This window comes from Mus musculus, chromosome 15 (genome assembly GCF_000001635.26).
Source record: "Mus musculus strain C57BL/6J chromosome 15, GRCm38.p6 C57BL/6J".
Taxonomy (NCBI): domain Eukaryota; kingdom Metazoa; phylum Chordata; class Mammalia; order Rodentia; family Muridae; genus Mus; species Mus musculus.
Window position 1 is genome coordinate 61,678,616 of NC_000081.6, and position 24,397 is coordinate 61,703,012.

General features: G+C 40.2%; 1 long non-coding RNA gene across 1 annotated transcript in view; it reads right to left on the reverse strand.

Moving 5' to 3' along the window:
* Positions 1-20,668: 20,668 nt before the first annotated feature.
* The window catches only part of D030024E09Rik (RIKEN cDNA D030024E09 gene), a 75,168-nt gene continuing 71,439 nt past the window's right edge, over positions 20,669-24,397 (reverse strand). The window contains exon 5 of the long non-coding RNA NR_040350.1: positions 20,669-22,407. This is a non-coding gene — a long non-coding RNA (RIKEN cDNA D030024E09 gene). The remainder of the gene's footprint in view (positions 22,408-24,397) is intronic.

Below are 24,397 nucleotides of genomic sequence, written 5' to 3' on the forward strand. Positions count from 1 at the left end.
TTGTATCTACAATAACAAGGAGCTTTATTTTATATGTTTCTATTTAAAGATGCCTTATTTAATACATTTTCTTGATTTTCTTAAACTTAACTAATGACAAACACAATAGGAACCTTATTTGATATGAGCAGATTCTATATAAGGCAAACCATAAACTTCTTGTATTTGGGAGCATCACATTATAATATGCTAAAAGTTCATTTAAAACAGGAAGAAAATTACTAACAAAAGAATAAAAAGTAGAAACATGACACTAAAGAAGCCAACGACAGATCTGAATAAGAGAGTGGCATGGCAACTCATTTAACCTTGGCCAGGAATGTGTGTGCAGGGACTGACTCAAATACCTGACATTTTATGAATGCTCAAAAATGACTGGAAAAGACACAGGAGGATGGACTTGGGGTTAAAAGTACTTTTAAGCAATTGGGGTAAGTTCATGAAAATGGCATCCGTGACTAATGGAGACTCTCGATACTTTCATGTGTATACTACTCAATTCTTAGAACAATCCCAAAAGATATTTTCAATTTCATTCTCCAGAAAACATAAATGAGGATCTGAAGGTAGGATGGGTTTCCTAATGCCAGGCTTGCTTAATGGTAAGGCCAGGATTTAAACCTGGCCATTGCTCCATGATGTTGTTTTTTTGTGTTTTTATTTCTAGAAGACAAACTCAAGTCTGATCCACCCCCAACTTTTCTCAAGTTTCCTGGTCCATGACTAATCTGATTGTCTTTTCTAACCTCCATTCCTCTAGTCCCAACAACACCCTCCCTACAACTGAACAAATCCACTCCTGTTTGTTTTCTGCTGCTAAATTCTACTGCAGGTTCAAATGCCGCATCTTCATCCTCTCCAGCAGGCAGCTAGTCCACACTGGAAAGCTGGTTAGTAGCTTGGGGATGGTCCAGTCTGTCTTTGTTATGCTCAGCTCAGACTTAGAGAAGGTCAGTGACCTGCCCAATGTTTGTGAGAAGTAGACAACACTTAAACCCACACCTGAGAACCATGAGGGATTGTTCCCAAGATTCAGTTGACATTCCCCTACTTGCTCAAAAAGTTGCCATTGTTCTCAGAGCAAGCAACTAAAACCATGGTGGGGAGAGAAGAAAGTCAAAGCTAGGCAACACCCTCCTTTAGGTGCTTTCAAACTGTTTCAAAAGAACTTTAGGAAGGAGACAGAGTGGATGATTATGTCTGTGGGACAGGCATCCTCCTGCACTAACAGACTAACAAGCCAGTGAATTATAATAGCACAGAACCTCCGGTCTATGAACTTCTACAGTTCCTTTCATCTCTAAGTCTCAAGTCTCCTTCTAGACATTATCTCACTCTTCCCAGAGCACCAGGAGAGAGAGACCAGATGTAAGTATTGTCCTTTTCTTATTGATGTAAAAATTAAATCTCAGGGGCATTAGGGAATGTTCTCAAAGGGAGATATATCAATAACTTTATTTTTCAATGACAAAGCCAAAGCTTTGGACTAACAACAAACTTAAGCCTTTAAGGACTCGGAGTAGGGAGGATACTCAGACAGCAAAGTGCTTGAATTTCAAGTATGAGGACCCGAGTTCAAGCCTTAGAAGCCACACCTATAAAATGCTGGCCTAATGGAGTGCACATATAATACCAGTGTTAGGGATGTGGGATCAGTCAGGTAGATCCCAGAGGCTCAATAGTCAGCTAACTTAGTTAAACAGATAAAATCTAGGCCAATAGAGACTATCTCCAAAAATAATGTAGATGACACCTGAAAAACAGCACCCACAGATATCCTCTGTCATTCATATGCACGCATGCCACATACACATAAACATTAAAGCACACATGTGTGTGCACATACACTCACAAGTCTTTTCAAGTCCTTTTCTACTTTACATAAATAATTGTCTAGAGATGTATTAATGAAGTTAATATTAATGAAAACAGAAGATTGCCACTTATTGAAGTTTTTCATGTCAATATCTTATGTAAAACATTTCATTGCTATTAGGCATCTATCCTATAAATTGATAATCATAATCTTTATTTTATAGACATGATGGTGAGCATCAGAAGCAAGATCTGATCATAGGTCTCCATGACCTCATGGCTGGCTTCATTAATAGAAATGCAAAAGTGAATTGCTGGACTGTACATGAAATGAACATATACCAAGAACAGACTATGGGCCAGCCTCCATGTCTCCAAGGACAACAAAGAAGTTTCCTCCAGGAGTTTGCACTCATTTGAAGAAAGAAGAATCTAGAATAATTAAGAAAATATTCTATTATATATTAAGCTAATACATTCTCTGTAACAGGCACTGTATTCTGTGATAAACTAGACTCCTCACCCACTTGTGGATCAGTATGGATCATAATCCAAAGAATGGTGTGTCCAGAAATCCAGGGAAGATCAAGAAGAGGGATCACATATTGTGTCTTAAAAATCTATGCAAATCCATTACCATACACATTAACCTATTGAGGTTCATTTTAACATTATTGCATTTTTTTTGTAAAGTTGGTTTTCCCCTTTTCATCTTTTTTTTTCCTGGAGATTTCAGCTTTTTCTCCATGTTTACTAACAAATACAAATGATTCCCCACACACTGAAACTATGCCACGAGAATGCACAAGCTCAATTTAGAAGTATCTGGCCTAAAGCCAATTCCATTAAGACTACTTTGATTCAATATCTTCAGTGTCTTCCAAGCACCAGTCTGAACTGTACAAGAACTGGAAAAAGTGTTAGGAAAGATAAATTATTTACATCCAGGAAAGTTAGAGCCATGCCCCAGAATAGTCACAGGAAAGCCCGCAGATAAAACCAGGAAGACTATGATTCATAAGGTCTAAGTTTCTTTTATAGTTGCACATAAGCAGCACACACACACACACACACACACACACACACACACACACACACACACAAATGATTTGGTCTGTTAGATTCAAACTCATTTGGTCTACATCTAGTGAAGCACAAGATGACAGCTAGCCTCATGCTCCCTGTGAGAGCACAGACAGGGGCAGGTTTTCTTCAGGACATTGTTACCGATGTTGCTGCTCTACAAGGCAGCCTGGACCAGTGGTTCCTTTCTGCCCTATTCCGCAGCCTGGGAAGTGCCCTTTAGTGGCACTCTTAAGAGTGACCTCTACTGCTCCCAAAAGTCTCTTGAATAATGATCTACATTTCTTTGATCATGACATCTCTAAACTTAGTACTATTACCTTTAGTGTTGGATGACAATTACCAAAGAAGGATTTCTCCATGCCCTTGGGAAATAAAATCCAAAGGCTAGTGTGTCTTTCTTCATTGCCACAGCCATGACAAATATAACACAACAAGTGAATCATCACTTTACCCACATCCAAGTTCTTCATGTACCCCTTTCGATCCTGAACTGCTCCAAGAGCCTTGGCCTTTCTGCCTTTCCTACTATCAGATTCTAGTAACATTTATTGAGAATCTACTATATATAGTTCAGGTTTCCAAATAGTAGTTACTCATATTCTTTCAAGAGCCCGGAGAAGTACATTGTTTGTGACATGGTACAGATGGAGTCCTGAAAGCATTTAAAACAAACAAACAAACAAACAAACAAACAAACAAACGAGTTACTAAACCCAGATACTAGTTGGGCGGAAAGGATCTATCATCTCAAATCAATTCTCCAGACACGAGCTTTCGTATTCTGTCTCTTAACATGAAGCAGCCATCTTCTGTAACCAGTCAATGCCTCAAGGGGAGGAATTGAGACATCAACCCAGCCACCAAACCTCTGACACACAGTTTGTCCTGCCTGTAGGGCGTGCTGGATGTGCTTAATTCTCATCTGAAAAACCACGGCTTCATCCAGCAACTGATGGGAACAGATGCAGAGTCCCAGAGCCAAATATTATGTGGAACTCAGGGAGTCCTGCAGAGGAAGGGGAGGGAGGATTGGGGGAGCCAGAGGGGTCAAAGACACCACAAGAACAGGGACCACAGAATCAACTGACCAGGACTCAAGTGGACTTACAGAGATCAGAGAGCCCATATGGGTCTGACCTAGGCCCTCTGAGTAAATGCTGTGGTTGTTTAGGTCAGTGTCCTTGTGGTATTCCTAACAGTGAGAGTAGGGGGCGGTCCCTGACTTTTTCACCTGCTTTTGGGACCCTTTTTCCTCCTACTGAGTCACCTTACCCAGTGTTGATGTGAGAATATGTGCCTAGTCTTACTGTAGTTTGTTACACAGTATTTGGTTGATGCTCTTGGAAGGCCTGGTCTTTTCTGAGGGGAGGTAAAGGGTGGATCTAGGGGGAAAGAGATGGGTAGGAAAGAGACTGGGTGAGGTGAGTCAGGATGACAGAAGAAAAAAATCAAAAGAAAAAACAATGTTGAATAAATTCAAATTTGGGTGGTTGGGGCAGGAAAGAAATTAAGATACAGAGAGAAGTGAAGAGGAAAGAAGGAGCGAAAATACACTATAATTTTCTCCATTCCAGGGGCCCACCCCAAAACTACTGAATAGACTCTGCTGATTCTTAGGCAGTTCGCACAGCTGTTTCTGTCAAGTGGAATTTATGAGCCACTGCAGGACACCACATGTAGTTTCATCAGAGACAAATTCTTTCTCAGCAAACAGAATGTGTAGTATGGACAGGAGAGAGAACACTTGCTTGCCACACCCTGGTACCCTTGTTCCCAGGAGTGCCATTCGTAGAGACAGTTTTCACAAGAAGTGAGCACGCATGATCCACCACTGATGTTAATCAGTAAATACTAATTTGCTCAGGTGTCTATCAGACCCTTTAGTGGGTGATAGAGTTGCAAGAGAAATAGGTATAGTTCTGTCTCCATGTTTATAAAATAATAATCATATGTGGATGGTAATAGGATTGCAATTGTGAGGGCAAGTCAATAAGCAAATGTTTACAAGGCACTGTAAAGAGATGGGGGTGAGCATCTTTAAATGAAATGTCTGCTCATGTTCTTCAGACATGGAAAATTGGAAGAAATGGAAGGGCAAAAGCAGACAGAGACTCCAATATTCTGTGGGTTGACATCTCAATGTATTATTTCCCCTGTCTCAGGGAAACATAAAATGGAGAAAGAATTCTCCAAAGCTGTGATAAGTCTAAGTACTTGTTTCATTCTTTTGGTATATGTGCAGTATACATGTGAGCATGGGGTGTTCGCACATGCAGATGCCAGAGTGGGGCATCTTCCCATTCTATTCTATGCCTTATACATGTGAGATGAGGGCTCTCACTGAACTGGAAAATCTTTGTTAAACTAGGCTACCTGGTCAGTGAGTTTTGGAGATTCACTGTTCTCTGTCTTCCAATGCTGAGGTTGTAACATGTATAGCCCTGACTGGCTTTTCACATGTATTTCCAAGATTCAAATTCAGGTAGGTCTTCCTCCTTGAAGAACTGTCCTTATCCATTGAGCCATCTTTGAAGCCTTATTTAATTTTAATATATGGAATTTGAAGGGATTTGGTGATTTTTTTTCCCCAGCTTTCTCCATCAATGGCATATCATCAGTTCAGTCCTACTTGGACTGGTTGAGTCATCTTCAGATGCCGTAACATTTCCTCAGTGTAAAAGCATGGAACAGATGCCAGTAAACCACATGCACTCCATGTTCTCAGGGGTCAAGTGAGGGTGAGGAAAATGCTGAGTTTGCCACCTCACTGAAATGGACTGTCAAGCCCTCCAACACTTGAAATTATGGTCCTGGCAATTATGACATTTAAAAAAATGCCTCCTCCTCATCTCCAGGATCCCTCTTCTTCTACTTGGTAGCTCATTGCCCTGCTCCAATTTCCAACACAACTGGCCTCTTTTACTCTGATTCATACAGAGTCCTGCATCCTCTTACCATCTGTCCTCAAGCCCTTGCTTCCACCTAGGAATCTCTCTACTCATTGTTTTTCTAAGGTGGATAACTAACTCACTCTTACTTTTTCTAACATGGCTAGCTATCAGTTCATATGCACCAACCTCTTCACTATAAAATGTGGTCTTGGCTACAACCGCTTTCCCATTCACTGACCTCTATTTAGTTTCCTTGCTTGAAACATCATAACAGTCTCAATCTCCAACAACACATTGCCCATGCTCTATCTATGCCTTTCCAACTGAGTTACTTGTGGAAGTCCCATGCTTGTTTCAATTGACTAATGCTTTTATCTTCCAGGTTCTTCTCTTTGCCTATGAACATCAAGAGGTCCTCAATGAAGCCTAAAGAACATGATTAGGGTCCATTTACCTGAGACCCAGTGCAAATACTTAACAGGTTGAACAGGCATCCAACAATCTACCTTTAATGAAGAAATGAGTGAAATTTTTTAAAGCACAAGATAATGATTGGATATTGGGAGAGCCAGCAAATGTGAAGCCTCTGGGTACATGAGATCAATTTCATCTTCCTTTTCCTGTACCTTAAGCATCTAATGTCCTCCTATCACCCACTCACAGTTATTTTTTTTCTCTCATATGGCACTGGGAACCAGCCTTTTTTTTCCAGATACATAGTCTGTGTCATAGTTCTCATTCTCCAGAACCTAATAGCTATGCAATACAACATCAACCAGCAACTCAATTTTAACTACAAAGCTGATGAGCTAGTTTTCTTATATCTTATATCTCTTTCTATAGCTTAATCTGACTCATCTACTTAAATTCTACCTTTGCTACTTTCAGAACATCATCCCTGTGAGACACACACACACACACCCCACTTGGAAAATATTAAAGAAAATCATTCATTTTGGGAGGGTGCAGAATGAATAACGCGTGATTTATATGGTTGAAATATGTTAATCTGTTCATAAAGGCAAGAAATTGAGGAACACACAGATTAAACACCTGTCCTGAAATGGGGCAAATGGTGAATGATAAAGCCCGAACTTGAACTTGGCTGTTGTTCCCTTAGCTATCCATTCATTTATTCATTCCACAAATATTTACAGAATACCTAGGAAGTTCTGCTTCCAGACTGTAACACATTGGGATAGAATCATCCCTTTGGCAGACATAATCAGTTCTGGTACTTAGACAAAGTGAAGGCAGACAAAGGCATGAACCAGGAGGATTACAGAATAATTGACTCTTCATCAGGAGAAGGGGAGGGGCAGGAAGGTAGCTTTTAGTTTCTGGTGAGACCTCTTAGTGGAAGACCATTCTTGCAATGGAGCTTCCCTCCTCCAGGGCTCTGGGTTGAATGAATTCCGTGAATTGAGGAATGAGTGTTGAGACTTGTTTTATTGGTATTTACAAAAGTAGGTTTTAAAGGATCAGCAACTTGCAGATTCCATTTGGGTGTGTCATATCTACCTTTCATTCATCACATCCAAGTGAGGCTGGGGCATGCATCAGTGAGTAAAGATTCTGAGCAGGGATTTGGAGAACTCAACCCTCTTTAAAGGGGTGGCTGCTGAGACTGTAGTTAATTATTCTTCTGCTACTAAGGTGGCAGCAAATCCTTGGGCAGGGATTTATCTGCCTATTCCAACTTCCTACAGTTAGATATTTATCTGTATCTATTAACCCTTATGGGCTGTGCTCAATGGGGCTGGTGCTTAATAAAGACCATGTACATTTCACTTACCTCCAAACCTCTAAGCCATCTTCAGTGATCTCTATACACGTAAAGGCTGATTTATTCATTTTTGCCTAATTCGGTATCAAGCCTGATAACCAGAAGGATGCTAAATAAGATTTTGAGTGCCTTAGTTACTTTTCTGTTTCTGTGATAAAAACTATGGCCAAAGGCTACTTAAGAAAACATGTTTTCAGCTTACCATTCTGCAGGGCTAGATGTCCACAATGGTGAGGAAAACCTGGCAGCAGACTGAAGGGCAATACGCTAACAGATCACATGTCAACTACACTCAGGAAACAGAAAGTGTGAGCTGGAAGTAGATCACAATTGTGATTCTCAAAGGCCAGCCTCCTACCTCCATCCAGTGATATGGTACCTCCAAGCCTCCACATCCTAAAAGTTCTTGATGTCTCCCAAACATTGCTACCATCTGAATAGCAAGTGTCCAAATATATGAACCTCTGAGAAACATTTTTAAATTAAAACTACTACAGTAGGAAACAAGAAGAAACAGATCAAAAGATGTCTATTTTGGCTTTGGAAGTTTCTTGGACAGCCCTGACTAACCATTCAAAAGAGAATTCAAATGTCTAGTATTAAGGTTTTAATTAGGTGGTCTTTGGGTCTTGGAGGGAACACCATCAGTCCAAATGAGCAAGCTTCATTAAAATTAAATTATACCTGTCTACATAAGTAGTTACACATATTATAACGTTTTTCTCCCCCACTTTTATGACTAGTAAATAGTATGGTGGCTTGTGGCTTTCTCAGGCATCCTTACTGTTATTTTACACACCTGGTTTTTCCTCACTCCCCCTTCCCTGAAAAGCCTGCTCTCTTTTTCCATTTCCTTCTTCTTATCACTGTATAAGTAGAATGAATGAGGTGATCTGGGCTTGAGGTTGGAGAGATAGCTGGACAGCAAGGGACCTACTCTCAAAATAGGCCACAGAATCAACTAAGCTGGGCTTATAGAGGCTCACAGAGACTGAAGCAGCAATCACAGCGTCTGCATGCATTTGCACCAGATCCTCTGAATACATGCAGTGGGAGTGAGTGTGTCTGACTCTTTTGCCTGCTCTTAGCGCCCTTTTCCTCATCTTGGGTTGCTTTCTCCAACCTTGATATGAGGGTTTGGGGCTAGTCTTATTGTATCTTGTTATGCCATGTTTTGTTGATATCACTGGGAGGGAAGACTGCATTTTTCTGATGAGAAATGGAGGAGCAGTAGATCTGAGGTGGATGGGATGGGTGGAGGTGGGAACTGGGAGAAGAGGGGTTTATTGTGGCTAGGATGTAGTGTGTGAGAGAATAAATAAAAAGAAAATAGGGGAGAGAGAACACTGCTCTCTCAGAAACCTCTAGTAAGGCTTTAAGCAACCATATCAGGCATCTCACCAGCACCAGGGAATCTAACAACTTCTTCTGACCTTAGAAAATACACACAATAAAATAAAATCAGAGACAGAGAGACAGAGGTAGAGGCAGAAACATATATTCTGGTTCAATTCTAATCCCAATCATTTACTCTATTGGCACATCTTACTCACTGATACTCTTACAGCATCCATCTTCTGTTCATGGGAATGGAAACAATATTGTCTATCTGTCCATACTATGGTAAGGATTAAATTAACTTAATGAATTAATGAAAAATAAACGTATTTGCAAATCACACAGCTTACCAATGCTACAATAAGAAGGAGGTGCTTTCAAGATTTCAAAGAGCTCAGGATAGCCATGACACTCCCAGCCTTGATCAAGATGTGACTGGGTTTCTGTGAGCCAAGTGCATGTTAAGACAATTCAGCTAATCAATCAGTTTACTACTTAGGTGGCTTGATGTGTATTAGTTGTAAGTATGTGTGTGTGCATATACCACATGTGTGAGTACTTGCAGAGACCAGGAGAGGGCACTGAAGCTACAGCTCTATGGGAGCTGGGATTGTAGACCGTAATCCCACAGAGCCACTAATATTCGACTGGAAACCTAACTCTGGTTTATACACTTAAAAGAACAGTAAGTATCATTAACCTCTGAGCCATCTCTCCATCTCCAGGGTCGACATTTAAATAAGGGATGCTGGAATATAGATCCAAAGAGAAAATTCTAAGCTGCCATCGTTCACAGCCGCAATAATGGTGTTAGCTATGACTGAGTCCTGTCCCTTCACCAGCCTTTACTGAGGGCATTGTGTGTGTGGTAAATTTCAAGATAAAATAATAATAAGCAATTAATATTAGAATTATCTCCTAAGGAGGCCCTTGGGCCTGTGAAGGTTCTATGTCCCAGTACAGAGGAATGCCAGGACCAGGAAACGGAAGTGGATGGGTTGGGAAGGGGGGGGGTGGAGAGGATAGGGGATTTTCAGAGGGGAAACTAGGAAAGGGGATAACATTTGAAATGTATATAAAGAAAATATCTAACTTAAAAAAAAGCAATACCAAGTGTATAGCAAAAAGAAAGAAAAGAAAGAAAGAAAGAAAGAAAGAAAGAAAGAAAGAAAGAAAGAAAGAAAGAAGAGAACGAAGACCAAAGTGTGGACACTTTGCCCCTTCTTAGAATAGGAAACAAAACACCCATGGAAGGAGTTACAGAGACAAAATTTGGAAGTGTGACAAAAGGATGGACCATCTAGTGATTGCCATATCCAGAGATCCATCCCATGATCAGCTTCCAAACGCTGACACCATTGCATACACTAGCAAGGTTTTGCTGAAAGGACCCAGATATAGCTGTCTCTTGTGAGACTATGCCAGGGCCTAGCAAACACAGAAGTGGATGCTCACAGTCAGCTATTGAATGGACCACAGGGCCCCCAATGGAGGAACTAGAGAAAGCACCCAAGGAACTAAAGGGAACTGCAACCCTATAGGTGGAACAACAATATGAACTAAGCAGTACCCCGGAGCTCTTGTCTCTAGCTGCCTATGTATCAAAAGATGGCCTAGTCGGCCATCACTGCAAAGAGAGGCCCATTGGACTTGCAAACTTTATATGCCCCAGTACAGGGGAACGCCAGGGCCAAAAAGGGGGAGTGGGTGGGTAGGGGAGTTGGGGGGGGGGGTATGGGGGACTTTTGGTATAGCATTGGAAATGTAAATGAGCTAAATACCTAATAAAAAATGGAAAAAAGAAAGAGAGAGAGAGAGAGAGAGAGAATTATCTCATAAGATACTATCTCATGGTCTAGTTTGCTTCCCTGAGCCTTAGTTTCTCCATCTGCCAAGAAAGCTGCTTGGGAGAGACATGCTCAAGGTAGTTTTCACTATGACCTTTTGCATCTAATAATTCTCCAATGCCAAAGTTTAAGCAGTAACTGTGATTTTTTCCCCCATTCTGGGCCATTCTTTTTAAGAAATAAAAATCCTGTTGGTTAAGTTAGCCAAATAACAATATCTGAAGTAAATCTCTGAATTGTATTTGTGTCTCGGGAATCCCAAACTGATGTCATCCCAAAACAATGACACTTAGTCCATGCATGAATGACTGACTCTACTGCATTTACCTGCATTATCCTCAGTGCAGTCCTCCAAGGGGGTATTAGCAGACACAGTTTACCGGAGAGATCATTTCATCTTAAAAGGATTAAACCATTTGCAACACTGAAAGGAATCAGCTTGGCAAAAGCTTAAAATCAGATCTTCTGTTTGCATCCTCTACCCTCCCCTGGCAAGTGCCTTCATGATAGCGATTGGGAAAGGCACGTTCAAGAACCTGCCTGGAATTTAACCAAAGAAGCAGATAGACCATTCCAAAAGCCCACAGCTCCTCCTCAAGCGCCGAGAACCTCGGAATGGGTTAAGTCCTCTCTGGCTCGGTCCCAAGAGGCATTAAATTCACCTGTACTTGCTCTGAAATAAATCAGTGTCCCTTTCTGCTCTGCTGTTGTCTGGAAATAATGCAAATGTCAGGGTCTGCACTGTCTTTGTGCTTCCCTGGAAGGATGCGTATAATAAATTGTCCCTTAATACTGTTAAAGAGACATTTTCCTCTTACTCAGGAGCTTTTGAGGTTGGTCGCAGCTACTCACTCAGCGAGGAGCACATGCGTCTTGTCACTGGGCCCACTTACTCCTGTGGCCTCTCATTGCTCCTTGGCTCCTCGTTTTATTAAGTTCAAGGATATGTTCTCCAGCCTCTTTGTTGAGGCGAGGGAGTTGCTGGTAATCAAGATGGGTTTCCTTGTTTGTGCTTTGAATTTGTTTCACGTGTTTATATGTTTATTTATTCGGATGTTTGGAAGCTAAGGGAAAATGGTCCGTGCCATTCATCATTTGGAAGAATGCCAAGCGGTTTCCACAGAGGACAGAAGGCATTGGTCTCCCCTGCAGGAAGCCACTGCTGCTCCTTAATTGTTTGCTGGAGGAAGAATCAAGGGTAAAATTTAAAGTAAATGGCTGGCCATCTTGCGCTAATTCATCAAAGCGTGTTTCGAGTCAGTAGTCAGAGCATGCCTCAGCCTCTGGCGCCACCAACTTCCATGAGAGTGGAAACATTAGCGGAGCTCAGAGCAGACGAGATCCTTAGGAGGCATTCAGCGGTGCTTGAAAAGCAAAGGAAGAAGAGGCGGCGATTTCTATGCATGCTAGTGCTCCGTTTGCCACATGGGAAACACCAGTTGTCTGTGACCTAGTTATCAGAGAGAGGAAGCAGGGAAGAAAACCCACAAAGCTGTTTGCTGTGTGGGAATCTCAGACTTCCGAGGCACCCTGCGTGCTGAGAAAATAATTAGCATCACCTATTTGAGTCTTGTCCTTCTTGCATAGATATTTTTTGATAGTAATAAAAAAAAATGAATCCAAAAAGGTAGCTCAAAATTAAGGACAAAGTTGGGGTGGTAGGAACAGACCATCGTGTAACCCAGGTTTATGAGAAGCTGAAAGTGTTTTTAAAAAATCTGTCAGCACAGCCTCCACTGTACACAGTCTGTCTCCCTCTCCTCTTCCCTCATTACGTGATGACTTCTGAAATGGTCTGTGCTCTTAAATCATCACTATAAAGATCTTTATTTTTGTTTTTCAGTGTGCAGACATTCATCTACTCTGTAAATATTTATTGAATCCTACCCTGTAGCTTGGCACTATTCAAGATGCCAGTGATATAGCAATGAACAGGGCAGACAACACACCTGCCCTTGTGGAATGTAATTCTTGCTGGAGATCTAGAGAATTAACAAGGTGAATGAGTAAAAGGAACTGTGGAAGAGCAGTAGGGGGGTAGAAGAAAAGATCAATCGGGGGCTGGAGGGTGATTGAAATATTGGGATGGTAGTTGAGATCTTGAATAAGATGAGGGTGTAAAATCCTACTGAGCTGGTCATTTTTTAGTAAAGCCCTGTGGGGGAACAACCCTGCTATGGTTGAGGCAATTCATAATACTGTGGACCCAAGGACTACAGAGAGCCTGGGATGGTTCAAGAGCATCAGGGTATCAGTGAGGTCCTGAACAGATGAGTGAAGGGTACCAGTGAAATCCAGAGATCTGGGGAGACAGATCACAAAGAACCTTGTGGGTTATATTGAGGAGTTGTTTTTTGCTGTGATTAGATGACATGACAAAGCTCACCTCCAGTTGATTAACTACATCATCTCCTAAGACCAGAAGCCAATCCTTCCTCTTAAGTCAACACAAAGAAGGAATCTAAGCAGTAGTGGTCCATGCTTCCAGGGGCCATCCAAAATTCCCAGGCTTACCCAAATTCCAGTCTAGATGATTAATTAGAAAGCATTTTCTCTCCTTATCCCCTATCCAGAGAGTTCCTTGATATGATTCCACCCAGTAGAGTTATCATGAGTGGCTATGAGAGGTTATGTTGCTAATAATAGATGCCATATGAAGTTGGAAATCTTTTTAATCAATTAGACTGAATTAAATAGTATCATTATTCTCAACTTTGAAGATTTCAATGTATATTTATAAACAAGCAAACAAATAAACAAAAACAAAACAAACGAAACAATCCAGGATTGTAGGGCCGGGCAATGGTGGGGCATGTCTTTAATCTCAGCATTTGAGAAGCAGAAGCAGGCAGATCTCTGTGAGTCCCAGGATAGCCTAGTCTACCTACAAAGCCAGTTCCAGGACAACCATGTCTGTTAAATAGAGAAACAGTGTCTCAAAATAACATACAAACAAACAAATAAACAAAAACAAGGCTTCACTGCTAGCCTTGGTTGACCTAGAAGTCATGCAGACTAGACTAGACTGCAATTTCTATCGGTATCCCTATCTCTGCCTTTTAAGGCTGAAATCCCAAGTATAAGGCACCACAGGTGACACAGTGTGCATTTTTGAGTAGAAAGAAAGTGTTACTCTGTGTCTAGAATGTCAGAGCAACACCAAATCTAGGCATGTACTCACTTAAACTTAAATTTCTTTTGTGACTCTTTGTGGCAAGCAGCGTGAACAGCATTTCCATGATGAACAAGACTAGAATGATAGGACACTTGTCCAGGAAAAAAAAAAAAAAAAACTATCATTTCTCCACCAAATTCTCCCTGCAAAGATAGATATGGTCTAGATTTTTTTTCCCTCAGTTTAAAGAGCAGTGAACTCATAGCAAGGGCCAGATAAAGGTGTTTTTCTGAGGACAATTTCAGAATGAATTACTGTGCTGTACACATAATTAAATGCAAGGAAGTTACCATCTGTAGATCAGACATGGCTCTTCACATAAGAGAGGAAATTACTAAATATATATTTACATAGTTCTCATGAATATGCATTTTGTAAATGCACAAATATGTACAATTACTTGATAGACTGTTTTGGTTCCTATCTTCCGAATATTTAATACAACTGTAAATGTTTAATTCATATTTACAGGAGATGATTGAACAGTTTCAGAATTATCCCAGGCCTTGCTAGAAACAAGATTGAGTATTTCTAGTATATCTCTACACCAAGAATTGGCTGATGGAACCCACGCTAACTAATTCAATAATGATTTTCTTACAAAGCTTATTGAATAAAGCAGCTGGCAAAAGCCAGCCTCTGTTATGCAGCAGACAGACTTGACTCTAATCCAATGGTGGCTGACAAGCCCTGAACTGGATTCCCTGTTAATTTATTGTACCTCTTTCAGAGACACTCCTCATCACTGAACCTTAGTTTATGAACAGCTCCACCTTCAGTCTCTGTTCCCTATGCCCAGGACACTCTTTAGAGTGACAGTAAGATTTGGTTATGACATCACTTGTCTGTAAGGTCTGTCTTAACTTCCCACCTGAAATGTCTATGGTCCCATTGCTAGGCTCCTGATACCTGTTGTACCCCCATATCTCTTTATGTTTCTCCCAATCACTGACCTTTCACATATCATGGCACTAATTTATGGTTTGTTCTCTGTCTTCCTGCCTACTTACTCATAGAAACACTCCAAATCCTAGAACAGTGCGGGCAACTAACGGGCCCTCAATAAAGAGAAAGAAAAGGAAGCAACCCAAGTTCAAACTCAGCCCAGGAATGGAGCAAGGGCAGTACCGCAGAAGACGGCTCTGAATGCAGGTGACACCTTGGCTCTTCTTTACTGGGCTCATTTCATCTACAGGATAACTCTTAGGGGCCGCTCTGATGGAGAAGGCTTGATATCATATTACATACACATAAACTGTTAGTGTTAGAATTTCCTCCTGAGAGTAATCTAAAAAATTAAACAAGTGAAACAAATGAAAATATCCAAGCTTTAGACCTGGGGAGAAAATCAGAACAGTATCAATCGTTTTGTGCTAATATGGGCTTGTTTGTAGAGTGATGCTTACCGAGAAGTTATTCACGTAAGCCAAAAAGCCAAGAGAACCTACAAAACGTGACCCAGCATTGTAGTATCAAAAGAAAGACACTTTCAAATCAAATTATTAAAGCAACCATATTTTCATAAAAATAAAAACATCCAAATCTTGGAGCAAAGTATTTCATGGATACCAAACATCAAACTGCAAAAGTATTTATTCAATTCAGATAAAAAGGTGATGAAGGCACTGGTGGGTAAGGGGTGTATTTCAAGCAGTTTGGGGTAGATTAAATCCCATTTATGACTGAGAATTAATCTAGTGAAATTAACCCATTAAGCTACCTCCAAATTCAAAGGTCACTGCAGTACAGGTAGGAAACAGTACCAGTGGGACTGGAAGACAATATGGAAACAGCCAAAACTCAAGAGATAAAGAAGACCAAAAGGGGAAGGGCAGGAGGGTTGGAGGTGGGGGAGGGGAATGAGAGGCACACTCTAATTCTCCTGTCCACAGATGTCACCAACATTCTGGTGAACAAAATTGTTGGTAATTATCAAAATCACATTCTTGTAATAAGTGAATAGTATTTATAGCATACTACACATATGTGGATGCTTAAGGGAATGTTTAGTGAACTGTAAATACTGTGGGTTCAGTTCTGCTCAACTAATCCTATAGACCGTAATTACATAGTCTTAAATCTATGCAAACCCTCCAATTATCAGGAAGACTCTCTGAACCATGGGGGGCCAAGTGACAGTAGTTATCAAACCCCTGATGCCCACATGAATGTAAGGAAAGTAGAGAATTTTTAAATCCTCAATAGCATGATAAACTCGTTAACGAAAACCCCGCAGTCGGAAAGTTGATTGAAATGATGTTTTTGTTCATAATGTTCATTCTTCAATATGCTCCCAGGGCTATAACTTCTGGGAATTGTAGTCACAGATCTATCACAGAAATCCCGGAAACTGTTGTTTGCTCAAAGGAATTTGTGAGCAGATTGTCTTTAAGTGGTGTGAAAGAAAAAACAACACGTATATTCAACTGTTATGGGGCAATCCTTTCACTTTATTAAATTAATGTATGGAGACATAATTTAAAGTCTCATAAATGTTTTAAATAGTTGTATAACTTCTACCATCACTTCCAATTTTTCCTCAAGCAGTAAATACACCTGCCCATTCCCAGAAATGTACTGATCTAGTTCTGTCCCTACGTTTTTTGCCTTTACTAAATAATTTCAAAAGTATAGTCAGATAGCACATAACTTTGTGTGTGTGTGTATCTTTGCTCAACATGGTGCTTATGAAAGCCACAAAGATGTAGCTGAACTTTTTTGTTCAATCATTTAAATATAGACTTTCTATTAGTCACATTGTTACAGTTTGCTTTCTGTTGCTGTGTTATACACTATGACCTAATGTAACTTGGAGGAGACCGGTGTATTTCAGATTATAAGTGAAAATCCATCATCTCCATCCTTATCTCCATCATAGAAGGAAGCTAATGCAGAAATTTAACACAGGGACCTGGATGCAGGAACTCAGAGACTACACCATAGGGAACACTTCTTACCAGCTTGCTTCCAGGCTAACAATCAATTCTCTTATATAACCCAGGTGCATTTGGCCAGATTTGGCATTGCCCATAGTGAGCTGTATACTCAGCTATCAAATAGCAAGCAAGAAAGTGTTCCCCCAGCACCCAGGTGTCTCTCGACTGTGTCGACTTGGCAAAAACAGCACAGCTTTTATGCTAAAGAGCTTCTTTGTATAGAGCAAAGGATTTCTTTTCCTCCTCCTCCTCCTCCTCCTCCTCCTCCTCCTCCTCCTCCTCCTCTTTTTCTTCTTCTCTTCTTCTTCTTTTTCTTCTTTTTCTTCTTTTTCTTCTTTTTCTTCTTTTTCTTCTTTTTCTTCTTTTTCTTCTTTTTCTTCTTCTTCTTCTTCTTCTTCTTCTTCTTCTTCTTCTTCTTCTTCTTCTTCTTCTTCTTCCTTCTTCTTCCTCCTTCTTCTTCCTCCTTCTTCTTCCTTCTCCTTCTCCTCCTTCTCCTCCTCCTCCTCCTCCTTCTCCTTCTCCTTCTGTTTTTCAAGACAGGGTTTCTCTGTATAGCCCTGGCTGTCCTGGAACTCACTTTGTAGACCAGGCTGGACTTGAACTTAGAAATCTGCCTGCCTCTGCCTCCCGAGTGCTGGAATTAAAGGTATGCACCACCATGCCTGGCTCCTTCTTTTTATTTAATTCTTTTTTATTAGATATTTTATTTACATTTCAAACCCTTTCCTGGTTTCCCCTCTGAAAACCCCCTATCCTCTCCCCCCCCCCATTCCCCTGCTCACCAACCCACCCACTCCTGCTTCTTGGCCCTGGCACTCCCCTATACTGGGGCATAGAACCTTCACAGGACCAAGGGCCTCTCCTCCCATTGATGACTGACTAATCCAACCTCTGCTACATATGCAGCTAGAGCCATGAGTCTTACCATGTGTTTTCTTTGGGTGGTGCATTAGTCCCAGGGAGCTCTGGGGGTTACTGGTTAGTTAATATTGTTGTTCCTCATATGGGGCTGCAAACCCCTACAGCTCCTTGGATAACATTTTCAAGCACATGACTATACTTTGTTCATTATTCACTCTGTTTTTGTCTTTGTCCATTTCTCCCTCTTGCTGTTCTCCTGCTTACAAGTTCACTCTCTCTTTCTCTCCCTGTCTTTCTGTCTCTCTGTCTTTCCCTGTCTCTGTCTCTGTTTCTCTCACTCTGTCTGTGTGTGTGTGTGTGTGTGTGTGTGTGTGTGTGTGTGTTTAGATTTGGACATGAAAATGTAGTAACAGTAATGCAACGAATACAACATTTGCTACCCAAGATATAAAGTATTTTTCATATATTTTTCAACTTTGAGGTACCCCAATGTTAATTTCCTGTGCCCATTCTTATCCTCCTCAGAGCAAACATTTTCTAGAATGTAGTCTTATCTTCGCAATGAATTTTTTTATTCTTAGTGTTTTATTAGCATGTATTAGTTATGCATAATACTGGGTTGCATCGCGACACCTTTGCATATGAACATAGTATACTGCCATCATATTCACCCTGTTGCCCTCTCTGCCCCTTTTCCTCTCATACTCATCACTTTCCCCTTCCTAGATAGGCTCCCTTCTACTTCTGTGCCTTTTCTTTGTAATGACCCAATGTGGTTCATTAAAGTTGCTTATAGGAGCATGGAGGATGGTTTGTTTAGAGAATGACGCCAACTTCCCAGTGGCTACACCACTGTAGAAAATGTCTTTCCCTCCACCGTCAACTATAAACTGTGTATAATTTTCATGAAGAGCTGAGTCCTCCTATACTACTCCCTGTTACATATAGGATGATGGGAAGCCCCCAAATTTGTACAGATTCTGAGCAGTTAATCATAGCACTGTTAAGTTTATAAGTGCAATCAACAGCCATGTCATGCCCAACACCCACTGTTCAATACCATCCCCCCTCCCTATTCCAGCTTCTTTTGGCATTTTTTTTGCCTGTTATAATATTCCCTTTATAATATTCCCTCAGACTTGGAGAAGCTAAAGTTAACTCTCACTTAGAACTGAGTATTCAACAGTTAATTTTTCTCATGCTTTCTCCAGTTGGGTCTCTGCAGTTAATTCTGTTCATTGAAAAAAAAAATCTCTTCAACCAAAGTTAAGAGCCGTACAGTTGTATGGGCATAAATATAATGACTTAGAAGACAATTTGATAGGCATATTGTTTCCATTTTCATTTTAACAGAAGAACAGTAGCATCTCCACTAGAGCCTATGACCTTCCAAGCCACATATGTGAATTCCCTCCTCTGGATCAGGTCTCTGACCAAATCCAACCAGTGTTTAGTTACCCGCATAACAGACTTGTCATAATTGCACCAGTGAGTATTATTATACAGAAGGACCACAGCTAAGAAGCACAGTTGAGAATTCTCCCCCATCAAATGCACCACACCATCTAAAACTAATAACGCTAGCCAATCGGGAAGAAAATCAGACACACCTCATTTTCTTTTTCTTTTTCTACCAATAAATATCTAGGATAATTTAATAATTTGCCTCTTGTGAAAAGTGTCACAATAAACATTGATATAAAGGCATTTTAATCTGAATTCAGATGTTGATATTCTGCATGTTTTAAAACTTTAAGAAAATTATAATTATCTGGGTAGTATATCTGAAGGAGGTTTTCTTTATCCTTCACCGACTTTCACTAAATGGTTTCCTTTCTGTAACCATGGCAAATATCAAAATTTGTACTGGTAAACGTAGAATGTAAGTGTGATCCTGTGCCATTTTGTCACATATGTGGATTCATATAGGACATATGCAAGCTACCACAAATAACCCCCTGTTAATCCCCTTCAAGATCATTCTACAGCTTATTAGGTTTTTTTTTTTTAACAAATAGTTTTAAATGCTTTCTACTTCGACACACTTTAATAAGCAAATCAAGATGTGTTTGTTGAGGTTTGGTCTTTTGTTCATAATGTTAAATACTAGTCCTCAAGGCTCGGTTGCCCCTGCACACATATACGTGACACTATGTAATCTTATCCCCCCTAACCAAGTTATCCCTGATTGGGGAATAAAGACATAGATGGGGCTTTGGGGATCTTCAAAGAGAAAGAAAGGTAGAGGGAGGAGAAGACACCATGGGTTAGGTGAGTTATGAACTCATGGCCATGAGGGCTGGCCAATTGGAGTTAAGAGCTACCCAGATGGAAGATGGCAAATTATAATTCAAAATTATAAGGGAAAATAGATTCTGATATCTTAGAGGGTAAATATCTACCCAGCTCTAGTGTTAATTAAAGAGTATGATAAATATAAAGGTTATCTGGGAATTGAATGATGGAGGTCAGGTTTAAAAAAAAAACATTTAAGATAAAATCTTTATGGAAACAGTGGTTTGAAACAGAAATGCCCCACCTAGCTCCCTATAGTTGAACACTTTGTTCCCAGTTGGTGGCATTATTTGGAGAGGTTTAGGATGTGGAAGGGTGTGGAACCTTCTGGAGGAAGTGTGCCACTGGAGGTAAACTTTGAGATTGTATAGCTTCATCTGACTCCCAGTTTTCTCTCTGCCTCAAGTTTGTGGTTGAGATGCAGTTTCTCAGTGTCCTGGTCCCTCATCATTATGTGCTCCCTGCCATGATGGACTCACCTCTCTGGAACATAAGACAAGCTCTTTCTTCTATACGTTGTTTTGGGCCATGATGTTTCACCACAGCAACAGAAACATAGTTAATACAGTCAGTGTGGAGATTTTGGTTTAAACCATCAAACACAATACAAAAATTTCAAGGAGAGAAGTAAAGTGTAAGGTTTACACACATTTCTATTCTTTCTATTCTCTACTTGTCTTCCCTTGTGCCTAAAATTCCTTTTATTTTGTCATTTACTTCCTTTTGAAACAGCTGTATTTTGAGAAATTTCTCTCTTGATAATTCTTTGAGTTCATTTTCTGAAAGTATCTTCATTTCATCTTCATTCAAGGAGGGTATTTTCTCTGGATATAGAACTCCCAAGTAACATTTCCAGTCCTTTATGAATTGGTAAAAATTACTGTCATTCACAGCCTCTGTGGTTTCTGACAAGACATATGTTATCATTTGAATTCTTCTCCTCTGGCAATATGATGTTGCTTTTGTCTTACTGACTTGGTTTTTAGGGGTTTGGTTTTTGTGTATTTAAGCCATACAGAGTGTTTTGTGACAAGCAGCTATGGAATTTTCAGAGTTCATCATAGTTAAAGTTTTTGAGTATATAATATCTATAGGTCCTTGGCTGTTGAGAAATTCAGTCATTATTTCTTCAAATAACTTTTAGTGCCAGCTGCATTTTTCTCTTCTTCTGGAACTTTCATGATATCAGTGTTGGTGCTTTAAGTGAGTCTTACAGGTCACTGAAACTCTGGGATTTTTATTATCATACATAGAGTTAGGCTTCATGATACAGTTTTGGAGGGGAAAGGTTTGGTTGATTTTCTTCCCCCATTCTTTCTCCATCCTCTCGGACTGAAAGGTCCACCATCATAGCCTGCCTTTTACGTTCATGTCTTGTGTGTACTCTTGGTCTCCTCACCCTACTCCTATCCTCTCCTTTCCCTTCTAGTTCTCCACAATCTCAATCTGAAGTCTATGTTCTCTGCTGATGCTTTCCTTAACTGCAATCTTGCTTTCTGTCAATGCTTTCCTTGACTGTTACTCAAACTGAGACATTTTTACCGCCGAACCTTAAGTTTCAGTGACTTTTACTCTGCTATTGAAAACCTAGTATTACTTATTTGATTGGCTTAATTTCTGCTTAGCTGTTTTTGTACCATTTTTTCAAAGTATTTTCATGTTATTTTTTCCTTTTATGATTTATTGTTAGTTGATTGCAGAAATATTTGTTAAATGGGTGTTTTAAAGTGACTGCCAAACAGGGCTTACATCCCCGTTGTGTATGTGTCCATGGGTATTGATTATATTTTATGACTTCTTTCTTGAACTTTGGGCATGTAGGATGGTGAGATGAAGTCTCCCATATTAGTAGCTCTCTTTTCTTACCAAGCCAACAAGAAGAGGATAGCACTGCCCAATAACAACTTGGCAGAGGTAGAAGTCCAAATGTCTTTCTGGGTCACTATCTATCCTTAGAATAGTAGCTCCACATTACTCCTATGTGGGTAGCCACTCACCTCCACCCAGATCCTCTGCTGCTACCACTCAGGCTGGCAGTGCCTGGCGAGATAGGAGGTAATGGGAAATGTGGACAGGACGACTTAATTCTTTCCGGGGAAAAAGTCCCAGTGTGCTATCTTCTCTAATATCATCTAAGGAAGGAAGCTGTGGCTTTTCCTACAAAGTGGCAAGAGGGGGCATCCAGGTTCCCATGGCACTGACAGTTAAGATGAGGTAGGGCTATGGTTTTGTCTGTCAAACATGACAAATGAAGGCCGAAAGGTTCGTTTTTTGCTCGGCTGCCCTTTTCTGAACTTCCCGATGGAGAGAGGCAGCTTCTCCTGTCTTTTTTGGTCTCCTTTCTATGTTTATTGCCATTTCCGAGGTTGCTCTGATCCTGTGATTTATGAGAAGAAGAGGAACAACAAAAAGGATAAGAAACCCCTTGGCCCTCACTGCCATGACATTCACTGAATGACTCCAGTCTCACACCAATCTTCCTTCTTTTCTCCACTTTTCAGGGCTTTCTTCTTGGCTTTAGATATAATTTCCAAAGCTTTTTGAATACTGATACAAAGGCCTATGGACAAGTATTCTCTGTTCACTTCTGAAGGTAGTCATGTTGGAACACAGGAGGAAATGTCACAGTTTTAAATTAAGAGATGTTGAACTTTCTGTCAACTGTAAATACTACTATCCATATCTTAAATTGATCACAAATATGCAAGAAAAAAAAGACTGAAATATTCAACATACAATGGATATTGAATTAGTAAAACGTAATAAGGAATAAAATACTATTTTTCTACTTTCCAGAATGTACAAATTAAAAGAAAACGAAAGTGATTTAGTCACTTAGACACTTAAAGATCTTAATGTGTGTGGGGAGGTAGGTGCTATAAAGATCTCCATTCTGGGGAGTCTTTGAATGTTCATAAGCCTGTATCATAATCCCTAGAGTCTGAGATATTTAAAATATTACTGTTCCTCTGATGTTGAAGAAATCAGATATTTGAATAAAGATAGTAGTAACATGGCCAGGAGAAACTGCACCTACAAAAAGGGCTGTTTCCTATTTAGGGGAAAAATAACAATAAATTCATATTAACATCCATAATTATTAAAAATCAGCTATAAACTTATTCACAATGTATGCATTATTTTCAACAGATTTCCAAAGTGTGTACTGGATTGCTTCTAACAGCTCTTTGGAAGTCACCAGATGTGGTTTCAGCTAAAATAATAGAGGGAGATATAATTTAATTACATAGCTACCAACAAAATCACACACTTTTTTTTGCAATAATAATGTAGTAAGTAAATACATGCTTACTCCATGGGAAATGGTGGCAATTATTGAGAACACATGTTCACCTCACCATATTGCTCACTGATAATTGTGCAATTAAACAATGACTGTGTGCTAAAGTAGATATTTCTGTTTCTCTGTCTTTCTCCTGCTATGTGTGATGCATGTGAAAACCATATGTGGGAAGGTTCAAGGAGGAATCTTACTGAGTCAACATTTTGTTGTTGTTGTTGTTGTTGTTGTTGTTGTTGTTGTTGTAAAATCTCAATCCCCAAACATTCCCAGAAAGAATGGTTTTTAATAATATACATCTATTTTTAAGCAATTGCCAACATGCATAACTAATTTCCAATGAACGCTTTGTTCATTAAATTCATAAAAGTTAATAAAAGTTTTGTGAGATATTAGTAACCTGAACACAACAGGTCAATTTTGACAGATTTTATGTCTGTGCTATGTTGCCCAAGAGCTTATATTTCAACAAGGAAGTTGTTCATCCAAAGATCAAAGGTGGAGCCTCAAGAAATGGCTCTGTGGGTAGAGTGCTTGCTTCTATGTATAAGGACTTGGATTCAAACTCATGTAAAGCTGGGCATGGTGGTGCACACCTTTAATACCAACACTCGGGAGGCAGAGGCAGGCGGATTTCTGAGTTCGAGGCCAGCCTGGTTTACAAAGTGAGTTCCAGGACAGCCAGAGCTATACAGAGAAAACCTGTCTCGAAAACAAAAACAAACCCATGTAAAAATCTGAGCATTGGCTACAAATGCCTGTAACCCCAAAACTATGGGACAAATACAGTGGTTCATAGGAGCTTGCAGTCCAGACAACCTCACTGAGATCCAAGATGGTGAGCCTCTCAATGCTGCTTTGATGAGAAATCTTGCTCAAGGCACTAAAGCAGAGAGCTAACTGTAGAGGAACATACCTGATGTCCTTCTCTGGCCTCCACAGGCCTCTCGTATTCCTCACTACCAATCTATGACTACAAGAAGGTTCCATTAAAGTCTGTATGCATTTGCTCTCACTGGTAGGAACCCTTTCCTTTGAATAAGGTATAAGCACCCAATTCTGAGGT